We start from the raw sequence: 17,439 nt of genomic DNA, 5'->3' as shown, positions 1-17,439 counted from the left end.
AAGAAAAGGCGAAATTCTTGATGAAAAGTTTTGGAAGAATGAGAGAATTCTCTCTTTTTGATTTTTCTGTTATGGTGATAGTTTTTGATTCTGTGAATTATGGTTGTGAAATTGTGATTAGAGAGTTGTGAGAGTGATTATGAGAGAGTAATTGTGAGAATTGTGAAAAAAAATTGCAGAAAGTGTGATTAGTTGTTGTTAGCTCCAAAATCTCCAACTGATCAATCTTTTTGGACTGTCATGGAAATTAACAGGTTTTTTTGCAGCAGCTCGAATCGGTTGCTAATTCCCTTTGTTCTTCATCAACAGAACTTGTCCAACACCTGCAAAATGATAATCAACCGAAAATTTTTGCCAAAGTTCACAAGATCTTCATCAATTTGAGCAAGAATGTGATGGAGCTTTTTGTGAGAAGTGAGAGAGAGGAGAGAAAATTTTCTGTTATTTTCTGTTAGATGAAAAGTGTGTTTGTGCAAATTGTGATTAGAGAGTAATTCTGTTATGGATTAGTAATATATATGCAATGCTTAATCCAATAATAATCTTAATTAGTGAAAATTGAAAATTAAAGCAAAATGGCTTATGTGCAATTTGGATCTTTTTGCCTTCAATGCTTAGAAGTAAGTTCCTGCAGAATTTTCACTTGGAATCCCTCAAAATTATCATTTGGGAGCTGGTGGTATAAGCCTTGTTTCCAAATTCTCAATATTTTCAAATATGGACCATTTTGCCCCTCTCCTTAAATTGATTCACTTCAAAAATGGCATTTTGCACGGAGCATTTTCCCAAAAATCCAATTATGCAACTTTGAAGTACACATTAAATGGAGTTTGTGCATATAAAGAATTTGTAATTTGGATAAACCATGTGGTAGTTATGCCCTCCCGATTACGGGTCTTTTTTGAAATTCATCTGACCATATCTTGCAAACCACACATTGGATTTTTGAGTTCTTGGACTTTTTGGAAAGGTGAGACCAAGATCTTCAACTTTCATGTTGGACAAATTTTGATTTGAAGCTTGTATCATGAAATTGTCTTGAGGGGAAAAACTTTCCACTTTGGGCAGCTGAAATTACAGGTCCACTTGCCATTTTGGGAAACTTTCTGTCTGAGCTCAATTCCTTCAATCTTGACCTTTGAAATGCCAAATGAAGTTTATATAGACATGAAGGAGGTCTTTCTAACCAATTCCAATCATCAAATCACTGATTAAATCCACAGTTGACCACAGTTGACTTTTGTTGACTTTGGTTGACTGGGCCATGTTCTGATGAATTCCAAGCTTCTTTCTCTTGGGATCTTGCTTCCAAATGATATCACAAGTTATATGAACTCTTGATGAATGATCATGGTGTCCAAATTCTTCAAGAATGGTCACCATCTATTGCTCAAGGCCTGATTTGGCTGTTTTGACTGATGATTGCTTCAGCTGCAAGCAACATGGTTAGATGACAATATTTTTGTACTTTTGGTTAATAAACATATGAAAAGCAATGACACACAAATGCTATACATGCTTGGTGATCAGGACTCACACTCACAAGGTATCCCACCCACTAAGAGGACAGCTAGGGTATGCAATGATCCTTGAGGCCATGATATGATATGATATGGGCCATGAGGGATCTTAGGGCCAAAATTGGGGTCTTACAATAGTGAACTGGTGCTGCAGGTGGATGCCCCTTGCTAGAATCTGGAATCTATTTTTTGCTTGAGTATCCTAATTTTTCCCTGAGTTGTTTTATAGTGATCACTTGATCATTCTGAGCCAAACCAATGTCTGCCCTGATGTCACTAATGCTAGCCTTTAGAGTTTCAACATCTTTCTAGTGGTAGAGGTTTGAAGGGTCTTTAAGGATCCATTGACATCGTCATTATCTGACCTTGTAATCAAGATGTCTATGTTTGGTCCATTCTTCTTGAAAGTCAAAACCTTGTCATTAATCAGCTCTTGCACTAATTTTTGGAAGTCTCTGCAATTCTTAATGGTATGCCCTTATGACCCGTCGTGAAGTCCACACCTAGCATTTATGTTTTACCAAGGTTTGTGTGGCTTAGGAATTTGCCTAAATTATCTAGGTACTACCATCCCATTTCGAATCAAATGAGGTAGCAACTGGCTGTATGTCACATGGATCGAGTCAACATCTAAGAGCTTTCTTTCTAGATCAACTCGAGTTCTAATTTGAGCCTAATTCTGGTTCTGACCCTAATTCCTCTGATTTTGTCGGGGAATAGGCAATGGCTGTTGACGAGGAGACCTTGGGATGAAGGCCCGAGGATGACATCCAAGAAGATAGTCTTGAACTGGAAAATTTGCTTCCTGTGGTTGCCTTTGATCAATTGTGACCCTAGACGAATGCAAAGAGGTAACTATTTCTGCTGCATCAAATGGTGTGGGGTTTCCTTCCTTCCTTAACAAAGCTTGTAGGATATCCATGACCAGGCTCATATAGATTTTTAATTGATTGACTTCCTCTCTCAATAATTCTTGACCTTGTAGGAGTTCGTCCATAGCTCTTCGAGACATGCTTCAAGTTCTGAGTGTGTGACGGGTAATCACCTGGATGGTTATAAACAGAAGGTGGAATGAGTTTTTTTGGTAAATGATATGCATGATGCATATTGGATACATGTGGATGTGAATACATTTTCCTTTTTTTTTGTTGTAAATCTCTTAATTATCTTGTTATTTATTTTCACGAATATTAAGGCATTTAACATTGCAAATCAAATAAAGAAAAAATAAGCACACACAACAATGGATCATAAAATTCTAATTTCATTCATTTGGAACTCAAGTTCAATTACAAGGCAATTTTAAAGCTAACTCCTTGAGCCTTATGGACCGCTGCGAGATCTGTAGTCAGCTTTTCTAAAGTCTTCTTACAAAATTTTACAAAATTAAAGACTTGACAAGGTGTGTTCTCTGGACACATGATTTGGTATGCATCCTTTAGCCTTTTTGGAAGCTCTCAGATGATGAAGTTTGAAAAGCAGGCCATGCACACAAATTTCACCTTCCACTCAGAGTAGAGATCTTGAAGATTTATGTTGATGACATATCTCTTAGCCACAACAACATCTGCCCTTTTGTAATGTCCTTTCCAATAACTGCATTCATCCCATAGTTCTTGGTAAGCATCCCTTAGGTTTCCAGCTTTCAGGTTCTTGATTTGCTCCTGAGCTCTCCCCATTTGAAGCTTTTCATGTATAAGAGCTTTCTTCACTTGCTTTTTCTCTAAACTCTCCAAGGATAAGCTATCTTGATAGGTTTTAAGGGTTTTCCATAGCTCGAGGATTTGTGCTTCAAAGTCCATTATGGCGTCTTTCTTCATTTCGAGGGCCCGATCCACTGTCTTTTCCCCTTGATAGAGCGCTTGACTTGTTCTAACTTTTTGTTTCAATTTGTCAATTCAAAACCGGCTCCTAGGAGAGCACCTCTAACCAATTCCTTCTTTTGTTCTCCATTTCTGGCCCTTTTGTTGTTGTTTGTGAGCCTCTTTTTTATCTCTTGGCGGACCCACTCGAGGTTTTCATTCTTTTGGTTAGCTTGATTGAGCTTGAGTTGTAGTTGGGAATTCTCTAGCTCAAGACTTTAGACCTTAGCCCTAAGTTTTTCCACTTCCTCCATTGAGATGAGCTTTGGCTCAGGAATTGGTGGGAAAGATGAAGAGTCAAATATTAAAGGAAGTTTGACTACTTGTAACCTTTCTTTTACCCACTGGATGTAGGGCTCTCTAGCGATGAAATTCTTCTTTCCTACCTCTTATCCACTTATAACAATCTTCAAATAGGCTTTTATGATTTTCTTCACAGCTGGATCATTTGGTTCGATCTCATGGATATAAACTAGTTTAAGGTATTGTCCTCTAGAGGGCCATTTATAGCATGTCCAAATTATCTCATACACAACCTTGGATTGTAATTGATGCACCATCATGTTCCCATGAGTGGCACGTTGTATAATTCCCCACAACTAAGAATGGTGCTTTTGGTTTCCCATTCCCATTCGTACCATTTGATGGTACTAAAAGTGAGAGAAACTAGTCTGTGAGGCGACTTGAGATCCTCAGAGATAAACTGTACTTTCTTGGAAATATGAGTCATCATCCAAGCGTGCAAGAGTGGAGCACAACAAAGAAAGGTTCCCCCTCTCTTCTCATGGTGAGTATGATAAATACAAGCAAAGAGAAAAGGCAATGAGTTGCCTGATAAGAAGATCTCCACATCCAAATGATCCACAAAGTTGTCAATGTTTAGAAAAAGTATTATACCACGAACCAACAAAGCTAAAACAACGTAGAATGCATTCCATTTTTTAGCTTTCAAAAACTTCCATGCGTGATCTTCTAAGAACATCCTCGTAAACCCCTTGAAGATTCCTTTGGTGATTGTCTAATACCTCTTAGACATCCAGGCCCAAAGCCAAGGCTATCTTGGTAGGGGTAACATCTTCTTCGAGCTTTGGAAAAAGGATGTGATCCTTTATAGTTCGGCCCAATATCCTCTCATTCTTCCAGTGTAGTTGCTAGATGGAAGTCGGAGAAAGTGAAACATCAGAGAGGTGCATCATAATACTGAGCCAAGGTGATGATAGCTCCTAAATCCACTTTTTCAGTTAGCATGCTCAATATATTCCCATAGGCGGCCTTGAAGTCATTGCCCTTGAATGGTGTTAGTTTGGAATTCAACTCTTTTAAACTATCAATCTGAGGTTCCTTGTATTTGAACAAAAAAAAAGGTACTTCTTCTGGATGGATTCATTCTAACTGCTTTACAAATGCTTATATTCCTGAAATAAACACAGATACTAAGAGCTTTGTTTTTATGTTGTATGTATGAATGGATGAATATATTGCTTATTTCCAAGTACAATGTTTCATAGGTCCGGATGAAGGATAAATATGATTGCTTCATCACACAAGGTTCTCACTGAGAATGATCTAGGGTTTATCAAGGTTTCTAGAGTCATGGATCCACAATAATGTTTTCCGCTTACGAAAAATTATTTGCCGGACGTCAACTCCTTCAAGGGAATCTATTCTAGGTGAGATTTTCGTACCGGCCCTTACGAGAAAAACATCTTGGGGATCCTTACTACACAACCATCGATTTAGGGGTTCTAGACAAGGTCCTCATAGTCATGGATTCACAAGAATGTTTTCTTCTTATGGCAAATTACTTTCTAGACGTCAACTCCTTTAAGGGAATCTACTCTGAGTGAGGCCCTCGTGCTGACCCTTATGAGAAAAACATCTTGAGGACCCACACTACGAGCCCATCGTTCCTAGTTGGCAAAAGGTTCAATTTTCTACAAAGGTCCTTAGAGTCATGGATCCTAATGAAAACATCGAATCTTACGACAAATTACTTGTCGAAGAACAACATTCTAAAAAGAATATACTCTATATGAGGTTCTCGTGCCAATCCTTACGAGAAAAACATCTCGGGGAACCGCAATACTCAACCTCATCCTATCTTATGTTTTTCCTCTAGACTCGGGTATAAAGTATTTCCCTTAATGTTTGAAGCAATTAAAGTATCCATATCAAGAGCTCATGATATCCAAACAACAAATATAGGATAATAATAAAGCAAACTTAAGATATACGCAAAGGCGAAAGATAGAAGAAAGCGAATAAATAAAGCTAACAAACATCTGAAATCAAACTAAGTCAGGCTTTACTCTCTCTAGCTTGGAGCTAAATCCCCAATAGAGTTGACAAATGTTGCATCTTGAAAAATACGATCCTTCGTGAAGCGTTCGCACGCTCGTGGAAAAAATAATTCAAACAAAGTCACCATCGATTTTTATTTATTCCTAAAAGAGGAAAGGAAAAATCTCAATAAAACCATTAAAATAAAAGAAGATGGTCGTCGCAACCATATTCGGGATCGGGAGTCGATTACGCAAGGGGAAAGTATTATCACCCCTCACGTCCGTTGTACTCAATGAGAACCTTTTATTTAAACTTGCGATTGAATGTTAGATTATGTAATTTTTTTTATTTGACTTATTAAGAGAAAGAAAAAGAGAAAGAAAGAAAATATCTTTTTGGTTTTTTATTAATGTGCTTTACAAGATTTCAAAATCCTACTCATACGTATCTCCAAGTACGATGGAGAATCAAGGCTACATAGTTCTTTGTAGCAAAGAACTATTTGTTGGTTGATTCTAAAGAGTGATCCTTTTGACATATCGAGTGGTTAAACTTATGATTGTTGCCCGCTCTTGGAGGCAAAAGCCTTTGTTTGTTTCACGTTGATATGGATAAAGCATACTAATTTTTGAAAAAGGTTTTCAAAGTCGCATAAGGGCGAAAAACAAGTTTGATTTGTTTGAGTATGTTTTAGGGCTTGGAAGACGAGTATTCATTACTTACAAGCGATTACCACTTGAGTCTAATACTCGGGACTATGACTGGACCTTTCACCCATGTAGTCTTTTTCTTTCCAATTTGTTTGCTAAAAGGTTTGGATATTTACAAGTGTTTTGAAGTGAATGACAAACACTTGAGTTTTAAGCTATTACAACTTAGGCTTAGCATTCAGGACTATGACTGGACCTTTCACCCATGTAGTCTTTTTCTTTCCATTTATTTTGAAAAGGAGAAGCGTTTGGATTTTTGGTGAAATATGAAGTATTTATGACTTACAAGTGATTACCACTTGGGAATAATACTCGAGGCTATGACCGGACCTTTCACCCAGGTAGCCTTTTTCTTTCATTATTGTTTGAAATGGTCAAAGTATGAATTAGTCGTTTTGAACTTGATTGTGAAAAAGGCTTGATATTAGGTCAAGCGTTTATTTGCGTTATGACATGAAAATGGTTGAGAAATGATTTGAAGTTTGATAATGAAAATGGTTCGATTTGAAGAGACATTTGACGTTGGATCAAGCACTCGCGTTGCGTTCTATTGAATTTGATTTGAGAAAATACTTGAAGTTGAATCAAGCTTGTTTTTATTTTTCTTTTGAAAATTGTTCTTTTTACGTTATCTTGATTAATTCTAGCTAAGAGACAAGTAAAAGAAAGCGGTAAAAGTTATTACAAACTATGAGAGAGGGATACATTTGTTCAAATAGGGATAATATGGTAAAGGTATAAAATAGGACAAACAATATATCATAGAAAGAGAAAAGAAATAAAAAATCTAAGTTTTAAACATGTATTAACTATTAGTAATTAAACCAAAAGAAACCATTTAATCAATTTAATAAAATTTAATTAATAAAAAAATAATTAATAATTAATAAATAATTAATTGAATTTAACTAAATAGATCAAAAAAATTATTTATTAAAAAAAAAAGAAAATAAAAACAAGTGCTTAGCTTGAAACAAAAGAAACAAAAAGCCTAAGTTGTGGGCACTGTAACTAGAAAAAAATGTTTCTAGCAAGTGTAGCGGGGTATTCGTTACCATTAGAGATATTGACTAAATCCAAGGTAAATCATACAAGTAGAGTCGCCACCGCACTTCTATTTATCCAAAGGAATGGTTAGAAAGCGAACAAAAACCTAATAGTTTTAACAAAAACTAGTAAAAGAAAACAGAGATCTGGGTAAGGGGGTTGGTTATGTAATGGGAAGGTGTTAGGCACCCAAAACATCCTAGGTACTCATAGGGAGCCCTTTTCACACTTGTTGTAAAGGTTGTTTGTTTTGTGAAAATTTTGTTTGTGCAGACATGATTGAAGAGATGAGAAGAGAATGTACAAGTTATTTACATTTTGGTGTTTGGATGGATAAACCCATTGCCTACGTACCATCTTATAAAAAGATTAGGATCAAAACCTCGTAGTTCGGGGTAAAAATCTCAAAATGAGTTGGTGAATTGATTGGTCCAAAAGCCTTAAGGTCTTTTGTTATCAAAGGGAGAAAACTCAACCAAACCACAAATCCACCATGTGAGGATAGCTTCAACATGCTAGTGAGGGGTTAACCCTATAATAAGCATGGAAGACTCATTGTCCATCACTAAGGATGTAGGTGAGTATTACATCTACCACAAAGATAACTCAAACCTAATAGCTAAAGGTTATGGAAAATTTGATTAAGAAAGTGGCTATTGGAACCACAAAAAGAAATTTGAATGGGTTATATTTACCAATTAGGAGTATATACAAAAATGGTCAAAGTTGATTTAAAGGTTCAATTCAAAATAAGTGTTATGAAAAGAAAGTTTGAAAATAAAAAACATAAGGCTTAGGTTTCTAATGTTTGAAAACAATAGTTAAATGTTTGCACAAAAAGTTTTGGCTTGGGTTAGAGTTGAGAGAAGAAGAAGAATGGCTAAGTCCTAAGGAAAGTAAAAAGATGAAGGATGAAGAAACAAAACCACAATGGAGTTCCTCTCTTGAGATCATATTGATGATCCAAGTAGCTCCCATCCTTTGGAATAAGCAATCACAATAATAATAAGCTCAAGCAATCAACCAAGTCTCTTAAGAGTTCCTCAATGCATCTTGTGTCTTTCACTTTGGATGAGCATGGCAATTGTCCTTCAATTAAGCTCAAATAGAATTCCCTAGCACAAGAACACACACATCAAAAGTTCCATGAAGTAAATAAAGAATGGACAAGAGTGAGTTTAGAGATTTGGTCCTTCTAATCCATCTTCATCATTAAGGTCCTTTTACTCCAATTTTGCATAAGGAAAGTCCTAGAATCTAAGTCCATTTCTTTGCATTTGGTTCACAACAATCAAAACAAAACACAAGCATAATAATATATACACAATTATGTGCTCAAGTGAGCAAAAGGCAAATGGCATTAACATAAACACGTGCTCAAGTGAGCAAAGAGAAAAGAAAATGGATAATATGTGCAAGAATAGTAAATTGCATAAAAGTAAAGAGCAAAAAGTAAATGTTAATTGTCAATGGTTAGTGTTAGTAGTTAGTGTGCCATAAGGCAAATTTAGCGCTATGTTAAGCAATCGTAATTGGACTTATGTAGAAGTCACAACTATCTGAGGCCGGTCAATAATAATGTAGGCAACAACACAAGTTAGAAGTCTTGATTAGTGAACCAAGTTCCAACAACTTGCCATGCCAAAAAGAAAATGAGAATTGATCTTGTATTGGTTTAAGCCTTTTGCATGATTTAGAAAACAACCTATCCTTAATGCAAAGCCATTCACTTGATCAATTGATCAAGTTGAATTAGATTTGAATCAAGGAAGATTAAGTCTCCCTAATCAATGCTAACTTATCAACCTTCAACTCATTGATCAAAAAGAAGAAAGAAGAAGAAGAAGGAGATGGAGAATGAATAATGGAAATGGAAAGATCAAAATGCATAAAGTGAAATAAGATGTACCAATCCAAATGTATTGACCAAATGACATTGAAAGTCAAAGTCAAACAATGATAAATCAGAAATGAGATGAAGATTGGAGATCAAACAATAAGCAAAATATTTTTGGCATTTTCAAATATTAAAATAAATTTGAATTAAAATAAAAGAAAGGTCAAACTTCAAAATCACTTCAAATCAACCTTGAAAGGTCCAAGTAATTTATCCCAAGTTCAACAAGGTCAAACAAAGTTTGACAAAAAATTTCAACATTTTTTAAAAGTCAGAAACTATTTTTAATCAATTAAAAATGAATAAAAACAACCTAATTGAACTAAAATCTCAAATAAGTTTCAAATCAATTTAAAAATTGATGAGAATATTTTTCATAGATCCATCATCATTCAAATAGGTTAGGAAAATATTTTTGTATTTTTTGAATATCAAAAACTATTTAAAATGAATTAAAAATAACCAGAAAAGAGAAAATTCACAAAAAATATCAAATGACAAAATAAAAAATATTAAAAATCAGAAATAGAAATTAGAATTTATTTGGAGACTAATGCAATTGGTCCCATAATTTTTGGATTAAAAATGAAAGAGTTATGATTTTTTGAAATAAAAGGGAATAAACAAAATAAAATCAGAAATTGAAATAATATGAAAAATCAAGGATCGCTGGATGTGTTTCATTAATTGACGTGGCACATCAAATGGTACAGAGGCGCGCGCTCACCATGAGTCCAGGTCAATGCGTAACACACAACATTAAAATAAGTCATAACAATCAAAGGCCAAGATCAAATCTGGAAAATGAATCCAAGGGTCCACAATGCATCTGGCAATAAGACAACCACCGGAGCCACCGTATTCTCTGGTGAGCTTGGGTTTTCCGGCCAAAATTGCAGAGATCCAAACCTTAATGAAAATGCACGATCTATACATCTTTAGAAAGCTGGGATGATGTACATCATCCCTGTGCCACTCAATTCCACTCTAGATATCTATATTGAGAGAAATCAGAGATGGGAGTTCTGTGGTGTTCATCATGAACTCAATGGATTTCAAAAATTAAATGCATAATCATGATGCCTCCATTGAGAGGACTTCAGCCAACACAAGATCCAAGCAAATAGGTCAATGGATGATGAGATTCGAAGAAAATACCAGTTGAAGAGTAAGCTTGAATTTTGGAAACTTGAGCTTGATTCCTTGCTTTCTTTGCCAAAACTGAAGATCAATGAGATGAATGATGAAAGTTTAGAAGCTTTGGATCCAAAGATTCAACCAGATGTAGTTGAATTTTGGATCTGAAAAATTTGAAGAAAAATGGAAATAGCTTCTTTGGTGAGGTTGGGGAATCACTTCAGCAGGGTTTCAAGCGCCTTTAGGTTGAATTTGAATGAAGCTGAGCACTTCTATTTATAGCAAAACAAACTGCAAGCAAGGTGAATTCTCATGTGCATGGAATTTGGACCTCTCATGCATGGGCCTGTACAGGCGCGTACAAAGCCCAAAAATGGATGGAAATGCAAGTTGAACTCAGATGCCAATGATTTGGACGTGTAATTAGAGCTGCATTGGCTTGTGCATCAAGATTTCATGTGAATTCCACAATTATGCCTAAATGTTCAACTCTTCGAAAATGCCAATTGCCAAATCCAAACATGATCATGTGAGTGATGGTTGGAAAGGTTTTGATGTAAGGAACAATTGTTATGTTGGGCAAAAATCCATTTGGAGTGTGGAAATTTATGAAATTTGAGTTTAAAGTGTGATGTGCAAAACATGTCAATGCAAGGTTTCTAAATTTGGCCAATGTTCAAGCCCTTCTGTTTTGATGATGCAAGCCTCAAGTGAAAAAGTCTCCAACATCAAAGTTGTAGATATTTTCAAGACAATCAAAATGGACTTAAATTTTGCATCATTTGGATTTTTGATGAAAGAGTTATGGGCACTTGATGTTGGACTTTTTTGCCTTTCAATGCATTTTACCCAAAAGGACCTATAATGTCTTGCATTATCACATGTATTTCCTTTGAGATTTTGAAATTTTGTTCAACATAACATTTGAATTAGACATCTTAAGCTTTCCAATGCATTTGATCCCACCTCAAAATCATAAAAAATGAATGAGTTATGTCCTTGGGAAGTTGACCAAAATTAGGGTTTCAGTCAAAATGACCTATAATGTATTGGAATGGGAGATGGCCTTCCAAGATTCAAATCAATTTTTGATGAACATGAACGTTGTTCATATTGTCCTTAAGAACATTTTTTCTTTTGGAACCATCTCCATTTGACCAACACATAAAAAGTTAGGTCTCAGTGCATTTCAAAATAGTTAGATGAATTGACTGATCAACTTCTCAAGTCCATGACTCATATCTTGATGAATTGATGATTGAGGACACTCAAATAAGTTCAAATATGCATTAAATGATGAATTAAATAACTTCCCTTGATTGTATTTGATCATGGGCTGAGGTTGCTTCATGAGCAAGGCATTGTGGTGCACAAATGAATTAGGGTTTCTTTGGGGAACCAACCTCAAATCCTCTGACTTGTCTTGATCAAAATGATGAGTTGAGATGTTAGGGAGGAATATTTGATGGATGAGAGCTTTGGGAACCATTACCATGCTTGCTATCATCTCCTCTTGACCTTACCATTGCATAAGTGATCTCTTTGAAGCTCTTGACCTTGTGATTGCTCAAGCTACAAACAAAAGATGTTAGTGACATATTTTTGTGCTTTTGGTTAGTGAACAGAATAGGAAAAGCAATGATATACAATTCAAGCATGCTTGGTGATCTCAAACCACTCTCAAGAAGTCCCACCCAAAGGCAAAGGGAATCAAGATGCTAAGGATCCTTGAGGCAATGCAAATGCAATGTTATAATGCCATGAGGGATCTTAGGGACAAAATTGGGGTCTTACAGATGCCCCTATTTAAGGTCATTTTAGTCGGAGAAGTGAAGGTTAAAATCTTCGTCTCGACGGGGTAGAATGGGCTTAAATAATATCAAAGAGACAAATTTTGGTCCCTAAGAGACCTCATGATGCAGATGTATGCATGCGAAAAAGGTAAAACTCTGTGGGGATATGCGTCCACAAGAGAAAGAAATCCGGAGAAACTGACAATCCATATGAGTAAGTTATTCTATGGGACAGAGACTCTACTGGGGAGTAAAGGGATGAAAATATGTGAGCAGGTCACGACTTGAGACTTGCTGAGAGACACAGAGAGAATCCATGAAATAAATCAATGGAAGAACTCGAGCTGACTCGAAGATGCATGTATTGGGGAATATGCCAATACAGCCAAAAACTTATCCGCAACGGATACTTCGGATAAAAATCCGGACTTAGGTGGGGATGTCCACTAAGGACTCAACTGAGGGAGATCCCAACAGAACCCTCCTGGGGAAGCAACAGGGTGAGATATTACCAGTTACTGGGTAATAAGCTCAAAGAGACGTGTGATCTGAACACCGGTATAAGGGTGGGAGAACAACATGCTCGAAAAGAATGGATATCTAAGACCGGTATAAGGGTGAGAGATATCAATCAACCAAATCATCTGAGGAAGACCTAGAAAGGTATATTTCAACTCAGGAAAATCTGACTCCACAGGGGACAAAAGTCATAATAGGGAGCAGAAGGAAGGAACACCAGGGATGCCGGTTACTGGGCATATAATAGGTGACCAACCAAAGCTGAATTGGGGAATATTCCCAAAACACTCATCATCCGAAAAGAGGGAAAAAAGAAAACTCAATTAAGGGATGGACATTCGATTTCGAAACAGGGATACAAATCTTACTCGACTGGGGAAGAACAAAAGGCTTCGACCAAAGAGTGCATGAGATATATTACATATTACCGTCAGAACATAGATAATATACTCGCATGGAAGATTATCCACAACCGGTTACTGGGTTAATAAAGGATAGATCGACCGACAGAGAAAGGCATCGGGATACCGAAACTAGGTATATAATGATAACCATTCAAGGGGAGCAACCAACATTACCGGCAACCGGTAAATGAAAGATGACTTGCTGGGGATAAAATTGCCTAATCAGAGCAATAATCCAAAAGAATGAGGGAAAATTACCACCGAATATTGGATAATGATAACCGTCAAGGAGGGGATTACATCTACCAGATATCGGATAGAAGACCACGGAAGAGTAACCGTCATCGGTTAGGATGAACAAGAAGGTTACCTCTGCAAAGGGGAGAAAACAGGGTTTATAACTACCGGTATAAGGGTAGAAAACCACAGACTCTGCCGAGGATAAGATGAATGATTATCGATTACTGAGCAATTTATTCATTTATACCACGAGGAAACACAGGAAACAGTCACAAGGAGCCAATTTAGGATCAAACCAAAGAGGCAAACTGAATCAAGACTCGTCCTAGTGAGGATATAACTCAATAGGGGAACCCATCCCAATATATGTGTTGGGGAGGAAGCGAAAACAACCGTTGTCCACGAGGATATAACTCAGTGGGGAATGCGGAAGGAAAGATAAACACTTTCTGCTTAATCGGCTGACTCTACATTGAGGGATCAGACACCAACATCTGCTTGGGGGATGTATTATCAACTAGCAGAGGAATAACAAACAAAGATATATGGCAAAAAATGCAATATGAATATCCGAATGTTTGAAAATTATATGCACACATGCGTGATTTTACGTATTGATGAATGCTGACAAACAGACATGTCTAACGCAAACGGCTCCAAGGAGTACAAACATCCGGTACTACATCTCAAGAGAGAAAGCCAGGTTCACCGGAGTGTATCCAATCTGCCGGGGAAATAGGGGTACCAGGAAGCAACAAAATCTCTGGCAGGGGATGAATCATCGGTCAATCCGGCTGGGGACAGGAGTTCACTGCACAGATAAAATCTGCCGCATAAGCAACTCTATTGGGGGAATCCATCCGAGGAAGTAAAGGGATTCTGGGGATCAACCACCAAGTACCATACCTACCAAGAAGATCACATCTGCTGAGGAGGAAAGGTCGCTGCTCCGCTGAAGGGGAGAGTGGTGAATATCTCAACAAGCATTCCACTCAGTAGGATAAACCATAAAAGGCTCCGGAGGAAGAAGATACAGTCATGCCCGGAGTATGAACAAATGTCTTACCCTGTTGGAGATCATACCATCCTTGGGAGAGCGCTGAGGATCTCCTAAGTATCTTTTTGTCGTTGTGAATGTTCACTTTGTTTAAAAACAAGTTATGAAAAAATTCGTTTATTCAAAACAATGATATTTTCTCAATTTAAAACATGCGAAACATTTGTTGAATAGAAACAAATAAGAGTGCAAATAGTTGGATAAAAGGCTCAAATTTATTTGATGGAATGGTAGTTTGCAAATGGCAAGACTCCATAGATCTTTACAAAATTGAAATTGGCGATATATATTGGAAAAGGGCTACATTGAACATAATGACCATTTCTCCACCAATTCTGAATTCGATGTATTTGAAGCTTCAGTTGATGACGAATGAGGAAGAATCTCTGACGGGTGACAGTTATAGAAAAAAGTCTTGTCAGGATGCAGTTACTTGCCAAATCCCTAATTTTTGCCTAGATTGCCCCAGGATGAGGTACTCAATCTAGCGGGATACATATATTCCTTTTTTTTTTTTTCATGTCTCTAACTTTTGCCTGGATCTCCCTTTAGGGTTTTCAATCCACCGAGACGCTCATTTTTTGTCTAAGTCGCCCTTTCGGGTTTTCAACTTAGCGAGCTATTCTGTTTTTATTTTTAGGCGAAGTATTTCTTGACTGCACCTGAATTCACAAGACGATTGAAATCCTCCCCATCCATAGTTGTAAGTATTAAAGCACCGCCTGAAAAGGCTCTCTTAACAACATATGGACCTTCATAGTTTGGAGTCCACTTGCCCCTGGAATCGGGCGCGAAAGACAAGACTTTCTTGAGCACAAGGTCACCTTCTCGGAACACACGAGGCTTGACCTTCTTATCAAAAGCTTTCTTCATTCTCTGCTGATATAACTGACCATGGCACATGGCAGTCAATCTCTACTCTTCTATCAAGTTCAGCTGGTCATAACGACCCTGAACCCATTCAGCATCAGTCAACTTTGACCCAAAAGGACCTATAATGTCTTGCATTATCACATGTATTTCCTTTGAGATTTTGAAATTTTGTTCAACATAACATTTGAAGTAGACATCTTAAGCTTTCCAATGCATTTGATCCCACCTCAAAATCATAAAAAATGAATGAGTTATGTCCTTGGGAAGTTGACCAAAAATTAGGGTTTCAGTCAAAATGACCTATAATGTATTGGAATGGGAGATTGCCTTCCAAGCTTCAAATAAATTTTTGATGAACATGAAAGTTGTTCATATTGTCCTTAAGAACATATTTGCTTTTGGAACCATCTCCATTTGACCAAGACATAAAAAGTTAGGTCTCAATGCATTTCAAAATAGTCAGATGAATTGACTGATCAACTTCTCAAGTCCATGACTCATATCTTGATGAATTGATGATTGAGGACACTAAAATAAGTTCAAATATGCATGAAATGATGAATTAAAGAACTTCCCTTGATTGTATTTGATCATGGGCTGAGGTTGCTTCATGAGCAAGGCATTATGGTGCATAGATGAATTAGGGTTTCTTTGGGGAACCAACCTCAAATCCTTTGACTTGTCTTGATCAAAATGATGAGTTGAGATGCTAGGGAGGCATATTTGATGGATGAGAGCTTTGGGAACCATTACCATGCTTGCTATCATCTCCTCTTGACCTTACCATTGCATAAGTGATCTCTTTGAAGCTCTTGACCTTGTGATTGCTCAAGCTACAAACAAAAGACGTTAGTGACATATTTTTGTGCTTTTGGTTAGTGAACAGAATAGGAAAAGCAATGATATACAATTCAAGCATGCTTGGTGATCTCAAACCACTCTCAATAAGTCCCACCCAAAGGCAAAGGGAACCAAGATGCTAAGGATCCTTGAGGCAATGCAAATGCAATGTTATGATGCCATGAGGGATCTTAGGGACAAAATTGGGGTCTTACAGCAAGTAAATTGGGCGTAGGCCAAAAGCTGTATAGGCCTAAGAGAGAGAGAGAGAGTCAATGAATTGACTCAGTCTTGGCCATACGATCAACCTATTGGAGGAGTCGAACGGATCCTATGACTGGGAGTGAGGGAGCATTATGGTCATACACACGTGGGATTAGGGGGAAAATGGACTATGGAATGGGGACAAGTGGCTAAAGGGTGCCACTTGTCCTAGGACCGACGGTCACCTGAACAACAACAAAGCACAAAAACCTTCTCACCCACTCTCATGTTAACCCCTCCAATCTGTCTCTTCACTATCTGCCCTAAATTCTCTCTATACTATGCAAAACTCTTCCACCATCCACTTCCTTCTTCTCCGACCTCACCCTGCCGAAGAGGCATGGAGGCCGGAGGCGTGCCGCTGTCCTCTCTGGCTATCCTTTACCCATAAACCTAAAAGGTCAAACATAAACCCCCATCCATTTTTATCCCTCTGTCCAAATCTATCCTCAGTTTTCGTTAATTCATCTTTAAATGGCCGAATCGACGCAACTAGAAACCTCAAAACCTAACCCAAAAATCAACACAAACAAACATACATCTAGCCTAAAAAAAACTATTCAAACACGAATCCAACGAAATATCAACGGAAAACCACTACAACATCAATAAATAAAAGCCATGCAAAACCCTACTCAAGAATGTTCTATTCAGTTCAAACATACACAACAAGTAGCATTCAACAAACATTTTGCAAGGAACACGTAAAATTGGCAGAAAAAGGCACCTATCCAGATGTTCCCGGAGTGAGGACCCATAAGGTAACTCCTACTCTTTCTCTTGCTTTTAGTCAGGTGCTTTTACATTTACTTATTCCGTTACTTTGTCTTTCTTATTCCATTGTTGTTGTTGTTGTTGTTGTTGTGCTGTAGCAGTTAATTAGGTCTTTAGCTCACCTTGTTCAGAGCTTCAACAAGAAGCTATGATAGGTTTTATGAGTAGAGCTTAAATGAGGTTAGGGTTGGAATTGAACAGAGTAACCTTGCTCTCAAT

This window comes from Lathyrus oleraceus, chromosome 6 (assembly GCF_024323335.1).
Source record: "Lathyrus oleraceus cultivar Zhongwan6 chromosome 6, CAAS_Psat_ZW6_1.0, whole genome shotgun sequence".
NCBI classification, from domain to species: domain Eukaryota; kingdom Viridiplantae; phylum Streptophyta; class Magnoliopsida; order Fabales; family Fabaceae; genus Lathyrus; species Lathyrus oleraceus.
The sequence above is the reverse complement of the archived record's forward strand: the minus strand, read 5'-3'. Positions refer to the sequence as shown.